We start from the raw sequence: 14,040 nt of genomic DNA, 5'->3' as shown, positions 1-14,040 counted from the left end.
TGATTTCTGAGCTTCTGTTGGTGCTAAAATACTTAATAACTGCCCCCGGCAGCCTCGTCTTGTTCCTGAGTGAGTCAGTATAAATCTATATGACACTCCCAATGGAAGTGTCCTTATTCTGTTCTTCTAAGTCCCACAGTGCTCTGCGGGTGATCTATAATTCTTCTGGCCTGACTTCTACTGCTAAGGATCCTGGAAGAGGGTGGACGCCCGGGCTGGGGGTTCAGATGAGATGGGGCTCTGTGGGACATGCCACCAGGTCCTGCTCTGCCCTGGGCCCGGCCAAGCCCCAGCTCCTGCCCCTGCCTGCTGTTCTCCCTGGGGAACATTCCTGCTCTCTCTGCTCTCAAATCTCAGCTCACAGGGCTTTTCCAGAAAGCCCTTTACTCTCAGGGAGTTGGCAACCCCTCCTCTGTGCCCCAGAAATCAGCTGCTTCCTTTATCACCCACACAAACTCAACTCCCCCGACTGGTCACTCCAAGACAGCCAGGTGACCGAGAGCCAGGAGTGACCACCGGTGACACAGCCTCACTGCCATTTACTCCCTGTGTGGCTCTGGGCAAGTTGCGTCTCTGTGCCTCACTTTCCTCATCTGCAAAATGGGGCGATGCTACCAGCCTCTAGTGTGATCATGACCATTACTGGCCTGTTGTCTGCAAAGTGCTTAGAACAGGCCAGTGTCAGGAAAGTCTGGTTACTGCTGACCTTCATATCCGGTCTCTCTCCTGGAGCGGCGCTTGGCCGGCGGCATGGAACGGCGCGAAACGAGGGACTTCCAGGGCTCTCATTTTCTAGTTTTGTGACCATGACAAGGTGGAGCAGAATTCGGGTAGGAGCAATGGTGAGTGAAGACACCGAGGGGACTGCCGCGCTCCCAGGTCTCCCCACTTCTGCCTCTGTTGCTCTTTTGGGCTCCAGCCGCCTCACTTGGGAGTCCTCTGAGGAGCCTTCCAGGAAGCTGTCCTGAGCCGCGTGCGTGGGCAGCTGGTGGCCTGGGCGAGGCCCAGCCTTCAGCTTCCTCCCAGGCGGGGTGGTCAGTGAGGAGGGGAACGGAGGCTGGTGGAAGGGCCTGCCCCCTCCGGGCCTCAAGCCTGGGCAGGTCCCAGCCAGGCCCCCTCCCGCCCACCACAAACTTGCCCACAGGCTGCAATCCTTTCTCTTTTTCTCTCTTTTAACCCCATCCAGTTTTTAATTGTTTAATTGTTGAGGGAGCATTGCCTAGACGCATTGCTATTTTGGAAGTGTCGGCTCCCCTCAGTACCACCATCATCGTGCACCTGCCATCAGATCACCCCCAGACCAGCACCATGGCCCACAGCGCTACCGCTCCACACCTCTCCACCCGGCTTTTCCTTCCCCTGATGGACAGATCCGCCTCGGCACACACATCCGTGGGTGGAGAACACATGTCTTGCATGGCTGACATGGTGGTTTCTGCTATTTTTGTTTTTAAAGATTTATTTATTTATGCAGGCAAGAATTGGGCTATAAGCCAGAGGTGTGGGGTGGTAAGAGGATTCCCAGAGACAGGGTGGGGAGAATCGGTGGAAATACTGAAATACACTGCTGAGGGGAGCAGCAAGGAGGCAGGAGAGGTCTGCTGCGCCATGTGGGTCAGCTCCCGGCCGGGGATCGAACTGGTGCTGCAGTGGACATCTTCATGTGCTGCGTCTCAACCCGGTGCGCCACCAGGGAGGGCTCTGTCAACCTATTTTTGTAAGTTCTGCTTTCGCTAAAAAAATTGAAGTCCCATGAGGCTATTGGGAGTGACCCAGCCTAGGCTGGCACTGGGCAAAGCTGTGTCTTCACCCTCCTGCCCCAGGCCCCCAGGGGTCTGCTCAGCCCTGCTTAGCCGCAAGTCACCCAAGCCCAGCTGAGGGTTGTCTGGGCAGTGACCATTCTCAGGGTGGCTGCATTTGAAAAGCACGAGAAGCCCCAGCCTGTGGTCCCCGGGAGCCCGAGTTCTGGTAGATGGTCTTCGGTGACCTGTGAGGCGGCCAGAAGCTGTTCCCTGGTGGTGGGGCCAGGAGAGAGGGAAAATGAGGCACTGTCCTCAAAACCTCCAGGTGTTCAGGAAACATGCAGTTCCCAAATGCACTCACCACAGAGGGGACAGAGCTCCGGCCAGAGCACTTGGCCGCAAGTCACGTCTCTGCTGCTTTGGAGGTGGGACCCCAAGTACACACTCAGCGGGGACTGGCGGAGCCCTTCCTGGGGGCAGGCATCTGCCACCCGCTTCACTACACACTTCCACTGGAACCCACCAGTGACCTGGGAGGCCCCCGTTTTGCAGCAGGTTGAGGTTCAGAACTGTAAATTCAGTCTGGAAGCCCCTCAGCTCAGCAGTGGCTGAACCAGATCTGCCAGGCCAAGAAGTCAGGGAGGCTTCCCGGAGGCGGCGGCAGGCTTTAACTCAGAGGGTGTCTCAGGGAGGGGAGAGGAAGGCCGCTCTCAGGTGGTGGGAACTGGCTGAAGCTCAGCAATTTTAAGGAAGGGGCCGAGGACTGCTTCCTCTTCTACCCCAGTTCCCAGGCTGCAGAGACACCCGCCCCGGTACAGATCTGCATGGGACAGTCACCTCGACCGGGAAGCTGTGTCTCTGGCAGTGACCGGGTCTTCCTCGCCTCTCTGGCTGGAAGCGTTTCCAGGCAGCAGAGTGACAGGAATACCTGCTTTGGGACCGATACTGTAAGCTCTCAGGCCGGTCTCCCAGCCAGGAGGGAATCCCAGGCTGCGCTGACAGCGCTGAGTCCCGGCCCGCAGACCACCATGGGCTGGTGTCTCATGGAGATGTTCTAGGTGAGTAAGCAGAGAGAAACAAACTTCGTTAAGAAAGTAAGGTGTGGGCCCTCCCTGGTGGTGCAAGGGGTAAAGCACAGCACTATGAAGCTCTCTGCAGTCACTGCAGCATGAGTTCGATCCCCATGGAGGAAGATGACCCACGTGGCGCAGCAGACCTCTCCTGACCCGCCCGCTGCTCCCCTCAGCACTGTACTTCGTCCATCCGTCTGTTCTGCTCCGCCTCCCTCTGTCTCTGGTGAATCCTCTCAGCCCCTGCACTGCTGACCTGTACCCCCAGTTCTTGTATGCATAAATAAATAAATCTCTAAAAAATTTTAAAGTGTATTTAAAGGAAGAGTAAGGACTCCCAAGAGCAAGGAAGCTGTTGCGGCTCATGTCTATGGGACTTTAAACCCTTTCTCATCTCTATTCTGAAATCTCATCATCCTACTCAGTGGCTGGCTCTTTTTCTCCCAGCTCTTAGTTTGTTGGTCCTGTCCAAGGTCTTATTCGTTCAAGTTTTACTGTCTGTGTTCAGTCCTGGGCTTTCTGACCTCCCTCTGCAGTATGCTTTGGCTAGCACCTCTAAGAATTTACTGTTTTTCTCGTACAAGCCTGTTTAACTCTCCCAAAGTCCCTGCCTGGACTGTGCCTGCAGCTGCTCAACCCTACCTATCCCTAACTTGTCCATGACTCAGGACTAAACCCATCTGGGTTCAGCTCCCAACTCTGTAACCCCCCCAGCGATATCGGGGAGTCTTTTTCTCTCCCTGAGCCTCTGTTTCTCTACCTATACCAAGAGGGTGACACCACCTCCACAGGTGAATTCTAACAATTCATTCCTGGCACTGAGCAACCATTAATTATAGTAAGTGTTAGCAGGGGTACCTGTGTGAGCCTTCAATTCCAACTCGACAGTTTAGGGAACTGAACACATTCTGAGGGAGAAGAGCCCGGGTGGCTGTAATAACAATCTCCAGGCAAGAATCTCTGCAGGGCACAATGAGAGTCAATTAAGCGAGACAACTCCCACCTGCAAAGTGCTTAGTCCAAGGTCTGGCTCCTGGCGCCGGCTAGTGCTCCAGAGAGAGCCCTGATATTAGTAATTCAACAAGCTTTCTCATGCAGGTTTAACCCCCAAGGCAAATGACTCTGATTTAGAGGGTTTCTTTAGGAATTCATCTCCTGCTCTCTATGGAGGGACTTCTACCTTGTGCAATCACTCTCTCTCTCTTCACAAACCTCCACAGGGTCTGCCTGTGTGCTGTAAAGAAAAGTTCCTCTTTGCCTTGAATTTGTAACTGGAAAAGGGACGTGATTGCTTTAGAACCAGAGCTGTGTGTGAGGTTCCCATGGAAACGATTTAATGTAAACTTTATTTTACAGTCCACCCAGCTAATGGGTCGGGAGGGAAGGGAAGATGCGAGAAGCAGTTTTCCTCCCCAAAAGAAAAAGAAAGAAAGAACTAGGTAAAGGCTGACAAGTGAAGAGAAATATTTTTTCTGCTCAGGAAAGAGACAGTTAAAAGGTTTGTGCTTGTGGCGAGGACAGAGACTGCAGAATGACAGTTTTCTCCTTTCTTGTTTTTTCTTCCATTATTGGATTGAAATACAAGGGGAGAAACAGGAGTAGAGGAGAGAGGAAAACAGCAGTACTAATTAGCACGCCCAAGCAAAGGTAGATCATCGTTATGGTTAGGCGGTTTTGATAGCACAGGTGTGTTTTCAAGCTCCACAGAGATACTTAACTTTACATTCCAGAATGTTTTAGACTGTTAAGAGATGAAGCGCGATTTTAAGATATTTTAAATTCTAGCCAGAGCCTTATTAAGCCTAGCAGTAATAAATTAATAGTTAAAGATTAACAATACCTACTTGTATTAAACTCACTCTTGCTCTAATTGCATATACTTCAAAATAATATATCACGTTGAATATTAGCATGTTAATGTTTCACTAGTCTTTTTTTTTATTTTTTTAAAGATTTATTTATTTGTGCATACAGAACTGGGGTACAGGCCAGAGGCTCGGGGCAGTGAGAGGCTTCACCAGAGACAGAGTGGGGAGCAGAACAGGCAGATCGACAAAGTACACTGCTGAGGGGAGCAGCGGGCGGGTCAGGAGAGGTCTGCCACACCATGTGGTCACCTCCGGGGCAGGTGGGAATTGAACTCATGCGGAAGTGGCTTTTAGCTTCTCAGTGCAGTGCTTTAACCCGCTGCGCCACCAGGGAGGGCCTCACTAGTCTTTTTAAATAATGTTTTGAAGGAACATTGGTTTGGAATATTATGTAAGTTTCACCTGTGCATTTTTAAATCAATGTGTACACAGAGTATGTTATGTTCACCACTAGTCATTGGTCTTTTTTTCCTTCTTAAAGATTTACTTATTTATGCATATAAGAACTGGGGTGTCGGCCCTCCCTGGTGGCGCAGCGGATTAAAGCACAGCACTAAGAAGCTAAAGCCACTTCAGCATGAATTCGATCCCCGCTTGCTCTGGAGGTGACCACACGGCGCGGCAGACCTCTCCTGACCTGCCCGCTGCTCCCCACAGCGGTGTGTTTCCTTGATCTGCCTGTTCTGCTCCCCACTGTCTCAGGTGAAGCCTCTCACCACCCCACACCTCTGGCCTGTACCCCAGTTCTATATGCATAAATAAATCTTTAAAAAAAAAAGAACTGGGGTGTAGGTCAGAGGTACAGGAGTGAGAGTGTTTACTAGGGACAGAGTGAGGAGCAGAACAGGCAGGTCTACTGAGACACCCTACTGAGGGGAGCAGTGGGCCAGACAGGAGAGGCCTGCTGTGCCATGTGGGTCAGCTCCCTGGCTGGGATCGAACTTGTGCTACAATGGCTGTGGATTGCTTATAGTGCTGTGATTAACCCATTGTGCCACCAGGAAGGGCCTGAGGCTGCTAGGTTTGATGATGATGATGATGATGATAGAAGAAGATCCCTCCAACCCCACGTTGGAGTTCATTACCCCACCTTGTTGCCTGCCAGCCAAGCACTCATTCACTGTGTGGAGTGGCCTGCCCTTGGAATGCTGAAGGCAGAGCATTCACAGGCCTGAGGCCCTGCAGGGGAAGGCGCCTGGGGCCAGCCCTGCCCAGGACTGCAAGGAGAGCAGCTGCCACCTCTCTGAGGTTCCTGGAAGCAGCCCAGGGCAGGAGAGAGTGCCAGGACCCTTAGAGAGAGCAGGAGGGGACAACCTTGGGTGCACAGGACCTGCTCCTTGGCCTCAGGCAATAGAGGCCCTTAAGAGGCATCTCAGAAGGACAGGGTCAGGCCCTCCCTGGTGGCGCAGGGAGTTAAAGAGCAGCTCTGTGAAGCTGCCTGCAGCCACTGAAGCAAGAGCTCCATCCCCGGCCCGGGAGCTGACCCACACGGCGGCGGCGCAGCAGACCTCGCCTGTCTCACCGGCTGCTCCCCTCAGCAGTGTATTTCGATCAATCTATCTGTTCTGCGCCCCACTCTGTCTCTGGAGAATCCTCTCACCACCCCCTGCAACTCTGGCCTGTACCCCAGTTTGTATGCATAAATAAATCAGTCTCTTTTTAAAATACCTCAGAGCCTTTGTCAGACAGCCCCTCAATTCTTCATCATTCTGGAACATACTTTTTTCATTTGACAAGATAATGTGGACACTTTCCCAATATATTCAGATCTGTCTATTCTTTTGATTAATGTAATTTTTAATAAAATTAAAGCAGCAAGATTAATTAACTGGCTCATTATTTAAATAAAGCAAGAGCAGCAAGGGGAGGCTCCCTCCAGCCCTACTCCAGGCCCCCACCGCACTTTTCTGTGTCTTCCCGTTGTTACACGTGGAAGAGCCAGTGTGCACAGTCATGGTCCCCCAGAGCCACTGTCCCCCCAGAGTCATGGATCCCCAGAGTCATTGTCCCCCCAGAGTCATTGCACCCCCAGAGTCATGGGTCCCCAGAGTCATTGTCCCCCCAGAATCATTGCGCCCCAGAGTCATTGTCCCCCACCGCTTGCAGCATGCAGGAGGAACATGACGCCTGGGAATTTACATGCAGCGGGACCCCTTCTCTTGCCACTGTCGGAGCTTGCTGGCACTTCCAGGTTCCGTCTTTGTGGTCAGAAAGATGCTTCCGAGAACCCTTCTGTGCCTACCTCTGCGTGTTCGTGTTTTTCTGTCCCTAGATGTGGAATCGCTGGGTAGAGAAATAGGCATGCTTTAAATTTTAATAAACAGTGCCAGAATATTCCTCCAAGGCGTTAGCAATTTGTGGCCTTCCAGTTTTCTCTATCTTACTGTTCACATTTTTGCTAACCTGATCCAAGAAAACAATATCTCCTGCTTCTGAGTGTCCATTTCCCTGACTACTCGATGAGGCTGAACTTCTGTTCAAACAGTTTGGACATTGTCAGTCAACATCTCTGAATTGTCTGTGTCCTCAGCTTGTTTTGTTCTTTTTTAATGTGAGTTGTCTTCTTCCTATTTATGTCTTCGGATGATGTTTTGAAATTACTCTTTTGTATGATGTGAAACTGCTTCCCCCGAATTTATTAGTTTGACTTTGCTTCTAGTGTCACGAGCCAGAGAGAAAAGTTTATTTTTTTGTGCTGTCAAATCTGTCAAGCTTGATAATATTTTAAGGAAATTTATTTTTGTCTCAACAGGCCAACATTTTAATTTGAATTCTATAATTTTGGTATGAGTGCCGGTCTCGCTAGCTTGCCAGATGCCTCGCTATTCTAGGTAATGTGAAAGAGAAAATAACAGCGGTCAACGGTTCAGCAAATCCTTCCCATGGCTTGTTTCAAACGACCTCCAGCTGCAGATGATGATGATGCCAATGATGATGAGGGCACCAACTACTCTGGCTGGCTGCGGAGCTCCTCATTAGCTCATTGGATCCAGACAGATTTTGGGGATAGATTTTCTCCTGTTTTGTTGTTTTTTTTTTTTTTTCAATTGAGGTATAATTCACAGATCACAAAACAACCCTTTTAAAATATACAATTCAATGATTTTTAATGTAGCCATAAGGTTGGTTGACCGTCACCGCATTTTGTCACCCCACAGAGAACCCCTACCCTTCTTTCTGGTGAGTGCTGTTCTCCGTCTGCATTTTACTGAGGAGGGAGCAGGCTCGGGAAGGCCCAGGCCACAGCACGGGGCTGCATCTGGGACAGCACCTTTCTAGACCAGGACCCAGCAAACTGCAGTACATATTTTCATTTTTACTGTATTATTTTTTTAAAGATTACTTATTTATGCATACAAGAACTGAGGTACAGGCCAGAGGTGCAGGGGGGTGAGAGGATTCACCAGAGATGGAATGGGGAGCAGAACAGATGGATCTACTGAAATCCACTGCTGAGGGGAGCAGGGTGCAGACAGGAGAGGGCTGCTGTGCCCTGTGAGTCAGCTCGCTGGCTGGGGATCGAACATTCGGTCTTCCATGAGACAAATCTTTGGGAAGTTACCTGGTTTCTAGTAAGATAAGTCCCAAGTACAGTTCAACTTAGTGGCCACAGTGGCAGTCTGAACTGGGTCGGTCCATGGACCGACCACCTGCCACCCCCAAGAACTCTGTGGACAGGATTCAGGCAGTTCGTGAACCTGGAAAAATTATACATTTGTGTTTTCACTATTTCCTATCTGAAAGTGTCACTTCAGTTATGAGTGGAGGCAATAACCACATACTACTCGCAATTCCTGACTTTGGTTCCAATAAAAATCATAGATTTTTTTATATCCCATTATAGTTATTGCAGATATCTTGAAATATTGTTCATGATCCTCACAATTTTGAAATTAGACTAGCCTCGCTATCTTAATTGTACATGTTAATAAAGAAGCACTTTTTTATTATATCATAGATTAAAAATACATTTTGATAACTATAATTCATTATGATTCAATTCCTTTACAGTCCTGTGCATTTAAACACATGTTCTCAGGTGTTCATAGGTTTCACCACAGTAACTCTGACAAAGCTGAGCACATACTCAAGGCTTTCTTCCTTTGCCAAACAACCACCCTCATCCTCACTTGGTGCCTTCCCTGACCCAGTTGCACCATTGTAAGCAACGAGCCAGGAGCCATTGTGACTCCACTGTACCGTCACCCCTCAGGATGCGCTCTGGAGGCAGCTGGTGCTGTCGTCATGCACAAAACGCTAGGTGATCACAGCCAACTTGTTCTAGACATTTGGTAAGTGGGGAAACTGACTTCCAAGGGGATGAAGGGACTTACTCAAAGCGGTTCAGATTTCCTTCCAAAAATTTTCCTTTCTTCTGAAACAATACAGATTAAGTTACTGTCCTATCTACAAATTGTTTTATCTCTTCTCTACATCCTGCCTGAGGAGGAGAATGAGGGGCATCAACTGTGTTCCAGAAAAGGGCGGGTGAACAATGAGAAGCCACCAGAGAGCTGATCTTCAGGCTGTCCACAGAGCAGCTCATTCTTCCTCACTTCAACCTGGGAAGCAGGTAAATGACCCCCATCTATAGAAGAGGACCCCCAGAGAGGGGGTAAGCTGGTCCAGGTCAAGGGCCTCGGCAGCAGGGTCTGATCCAGCACGAGCCCTCTTGGCACCTGACATCCTCCAGCCCCATCCGCTCCCGTGTTCAGTGAGCTCCTGTGATGCTGTCACTTGACGGCCTTGCTGATTGTTGCATGAGGCCAGTGCTGCCCCGGTCACCACGGTACAGCACCAAGCCCCCTGCCCAGAGCTGGTGCCAGCTGCTGCCGGGTGCAGCTGGTGCTGGGCTTCCCCGGGTGCTCTGGAACAAGGCTGATCGCTGCCCACCCAAGGGCCCCTTCTCCCTCTTGCTCCCCACCACAGGGAGGTGGGACTTGCTAATTGTGTTTGGATTCGGGCTGATTTGTATTTGTGCCTAGTGAGCATCCACACCCCCCTCCACGACAAGAGTTGTGCCTTTGAAAGAAACATAATTAAGGCAATTTAGCATCTTCCTCCAAGCACACGCTTCCTCCACACCACACCACACCGGAGGAAATGTCTTTGGAAGCACTTTAGAGTGTTTGAGGTTTGATTCTGTGGTGCTCGCAGCTGGTCCAGTCTGGGGGTGCTGAGGGGAGAGAGAGAGCAATCTTTCTGCCTCAGACTTGGGCTGGAGGGGAGGCCTCCCCTCCCCCGTGGGGAGCGGCTTGCTTTAGGACTTTTGAACTTGTCATTCTACTTCTGAGCCTCAGTCACCACATTTTTTTTTTTTTCTTTAACAAATAGCAAACAACTCAGTGACTGGTCATTTTGAGAGTGGTCTCCTACATTCAGAATTCCTGGAGATGCTTAACAAATCCCAAGAGGGGAAATCAGCTCTAACTTTTTGAAATTGCCGTTTGAATGAATGTGTATTTCTACATGGAATTTGAAGAACCCACTCTGAATGGAACACCTGAGATCTGAAAAGGATGCTTAGAAAACGCAAATGTGTCTGTCAGTGTTTTCCATGCCAGATATTTCCCTTGAATTTCAGAGATTGCCAAGCTGTCTTGCCTTTGGAGAGGTGAGAACTGCTCTTTCCACAACATCTGAAGGTTAAATTTGGAAACAGCATTCATCTGTTATTATTGTTGTTGCTGCTGTTGTTATTATTTCCAGGCCACTTTTGAGACCTACATCTACCTTTCGGCTTAGTTGGGTCACCTGAGAGTAACCGGATAGGCCTATAAAGTAATGAGACTGGCATTTGTTTGGTTTACAGCACCAGCCTCATTTCTCTCTGCTCAGCTCAACAGGGAGAAAGAACTTGCTACTTAACCGGATTCCTCTCTGAAGTGAGAATTAAATACACGCACACATGCACACACACAGCGCAGAAAAACCCTTCAGGAGCAAGGAGATCACAGGTTTGAGATACACGATGGGAGGAAGGCTGGTAATTTTGCAGATTTAGGGGGTATACCTCTCGCTGATCCCCTTCAGCCTAGGTTCTGACATAGGGACCCCATTCTTGGGACTTTGTACTTTTCACGATGCTTCCCTGGGAATCAGGGTCGCATCTGTCCTCCTCAATCCTGTCAGAGGAGATGCACAGATGCCATTTTATCACTTGAGAGATGGACTCCAGCCATCTCTCCATCCATGACATGGTCCTCGGAGCCCGCTGCCTGGGCTGAAGCTTGGGCTGTCCTTGATGCGCTATGAGAGCCTGGGTGACACTGCTGCCTCCTCTGTACTGTCCCCTCCCTGTCACCCAGCCAGTGAAGGACGATGCTTGGGGTGGGTGGGTGCCTGGTGCAACCATGGGGCCGAGGCAGCGCCTGGCATCCAGTTAGCCCTGCTGGTAGTTGGCATGGACTTAGTTTTCTCCTACCAGGGACATCTGGAGTTATCTACTCCACTGAACCTCAGACTGCCCAGCCATAAAATGGGGGGCAGTGGGGTGTAGTGACCTTTTAAAAAGGCTCTGGTGAAAAGTAACTAGTTCTTTAATGTGGCTGGTGCTCAGTGAGGCACCAGAGGGGTGGTGGGCGGTCCTGGTCACCTGTTTCTCTGCTGCAGCTTGTGTCCTTTCCAGGTCCCTCTGAGTCGAGGCCCCTCCCCCCTTCCGTATGGCCACCACTCTGAGCCCTGCTGTCTCCTCAGTTTTTTATTCCCTGGTCAAAATAATCAAGCTTTTAATTAAATTCTCTCCTTAGAAGTCAAGTTTGAGGAAAACAAACACAAAACCTCTCCTGCAGGACCTATCTCTTCTTCGCACAGGGCTCGCCGCTGGTGATGGTATCTGGCCACCTCAGATGTCCATCCCTTGCCGCTGCTGGGGAATTTCCTGTTGGCTCCTTCCCGGATGGGCCCCACCCTGCTGGCCCAGAGAGGCCTCTGAGAGGTGTGGGGATGTTATCAGGAGTCTTGGGGCCTGTGCCAGGTAGGAAAGAATCTTGGACTGAGGGGTGCAGGGATTGCTTCAAAGACAGGGAGGAGGAGTGACAGGAGGCACTGAGCTAGGGGCTCAGGGACCACCTGGGCACTTGTCCTTAAGGACTGCAGATACCCATTCTCAGGTCCCTTCCTATGAGACATCTTGATCACAGTTTAATGGACACAGGAGCCACAGGGGGCTGGGAGGAGCTCTGGACTGGTTGTCGGGAGGCCTGAGGTCTAGGCAGATCTGTTACTAACTCGCCAGGTCTCATGGTTCATCCTGATCAGAGCAACACGTGGTATAGGGTTACCTGTCGCTTTATGCACGTCCCACTCATGGATGGGATTACCTGTCATGTGTTATGTCACATCCCACACATGGATGGCTTGCTTAATTCTCCACGTTTATCCCTCTTTTTCTTTTTGAAAAAACAGAGGCTTAGAGAAGTGGCCAACCCATATCACACAGCGAGTGAGGAGGTGAGGTTCAAGCCAGTCATCTGGGTCCAGAGCCCAAACTCCTGGCCAGTCTCCAGTTAGCTCCTCCCTCTAGCTCTCCTTTTCCACATCTGTAAATCAACAGGATGGTCAACTTGAACTCCAAAGACCTTTCTAGCTACAATAATCTGTGCTTTATTCAACATTCACTGTGCTGCCAGGCCCTGGGCTGGGAACACAGGTAAGTAAGCTTCACCTCTGCCCTCAGGTGATAAACTCCTTGGGAGTAGAGGTCACGTCTACATTCTCCTTGCTGACCTGCCACCACTTACCAGAGCACCGAGCAGAGAAGCCATCTGTGGCGAAGACCGTGGGCTTGGGGAGCGAGAGCTGACTGAGGTCCCTTCCTGCAGAGAGAAAGCCACTTAACTACTGTGTCTGCTTCTTCATCGAATGGAAATACAGCAGCCCTTTCCTCGTGGGGGTACAGAGCACAGTACATGTTGTTGTTCAGCTTTAGCATCGAACTTGGCGCATAAAAAGCCCTCGATCACTATTGCTGCCTTTCCTTCATGGAGACTGCAGCCTTCCCTTTACCTTACCACCAGGTGGGGGGAACCTCTCTGTGCTGCCCACTTGAAGCTGGGAATCCATCTCCACTGCTGGAGCAAACTCACTCAGCCAGGACCTAGGCCACCAGCAGGAAGAAAGACTACAGTGGCAGCTCAGTGGGCTCCTGGAAAGCCCCCCCCCCCCCCCCCCCCCCCCGCTGTGATTCCCACAGAGCCTCTGCTCCGCCCGCCCCCCACCCCGATGCTCCCCCTGTCTAGACAGCTCTCCCCTGAACAAACTGCAAGCCACTGATTGTCTGGGACAAACCGTGCCCCAGACGCTCCTCCCCTGACATGAGATTCATTTAATCCTCTTCCAGAAAGGGGGAGGCTGACCCCCACTTCCTAAGTAGAGAGCACATGGGAGCAGGAGCGGCTGCTTGGATTCCTCTTTCACTAACCTACCCCACCCACTGTCTGTTCTTCTTGCTCCAGTGCTTGAGCTTCCGGACTCAGTCCTCAGCCTGCGACATTCCTAGATGAGTCACCCCCCTCCCCAAACTCTCATCTTGGGGGTGATGGACATGAAGTAATTAGGAAATGTGTGGCACCCCACTGGAATTAGTGAGAGGACGCATGGGGGCTTGCTGATGCGTGTGGCGAAGCTGGCCCCCCTCGGAACCATGAAGCAGCCTGTTACGGTCCTTCACCCACAAGCCAGTGAGGGCGGATTCAGATCACTGCCCAGGGCTGCGAGCCACCCAACCAGCAGCAAAGTCAGGATTCCCACTGTTCTATCCCTGGGCCTGCACCTGTAACCCTCCCCGGACCACGGGGTCTCCAAGGAGGGAACGGGCTCCTCTGGCAGGACTTCAGGGAAAATGGATTTCAGGACCTGGCTTTAGGGATGTGTCATGGTAGGTCTAGGAGGTGTGAAAGATTCTGTATGGAAGTGGGGATCCGAGTTTGCTGGCTAGAAGGGAAAGCCTGTTCTGAGAGGGCAGGACACAGAGTAGGAACAGAACTGGACCTTCTGAGCAGGCAGTGGGGAGGGACCACGCTGGCTGGGGAGGGCCTTTCGGGAGCACGCCCTCGAAAAGTATAGAGGGCAGTTTCCAGGGCAGCAAGTGGATTGGGAGCTTGCCCGGGTTTCTTGAGTGTGGACATAGCAACAGGGGTTGGGGAGACTGTGGATGATGCCCATGTGGGCATCTGGGTTCAGGGGACCAGGGGTTGCCAACCTGTCCCATCTAGTCATTGCTGCCTTGCTCAAAGCACTTCCCAGGCTCTTCAGCTCAGCGAAAGCGGGGGGGGGGGAGCGCCTTGAACCTCCCCCACACCAGTGCTTGGGTCTGATTTGGTGAAGGGACCCACAAAAAACCAACGGCAGTCTAGTGGG

This window comes from Condylura cristata, unplaced genomic scaffold, assembly GCF_000260355.1.
Source record: "Condylura cristata isolate star-nosed mole 26May11 unplaced genomic scaffold, ConCri1.0 scaffold00008, whole genome shotgun sequence".
In the NCBI taxonomy this organism is placed as follows: Eukaryota; Metazoa; Chordata; class Mammalia; order Eulipotyphla; family Talpidae; genus Condylura; species Condylura cristata.
This window is presented reverse-complemented; position numbering follows the sequence as displayed.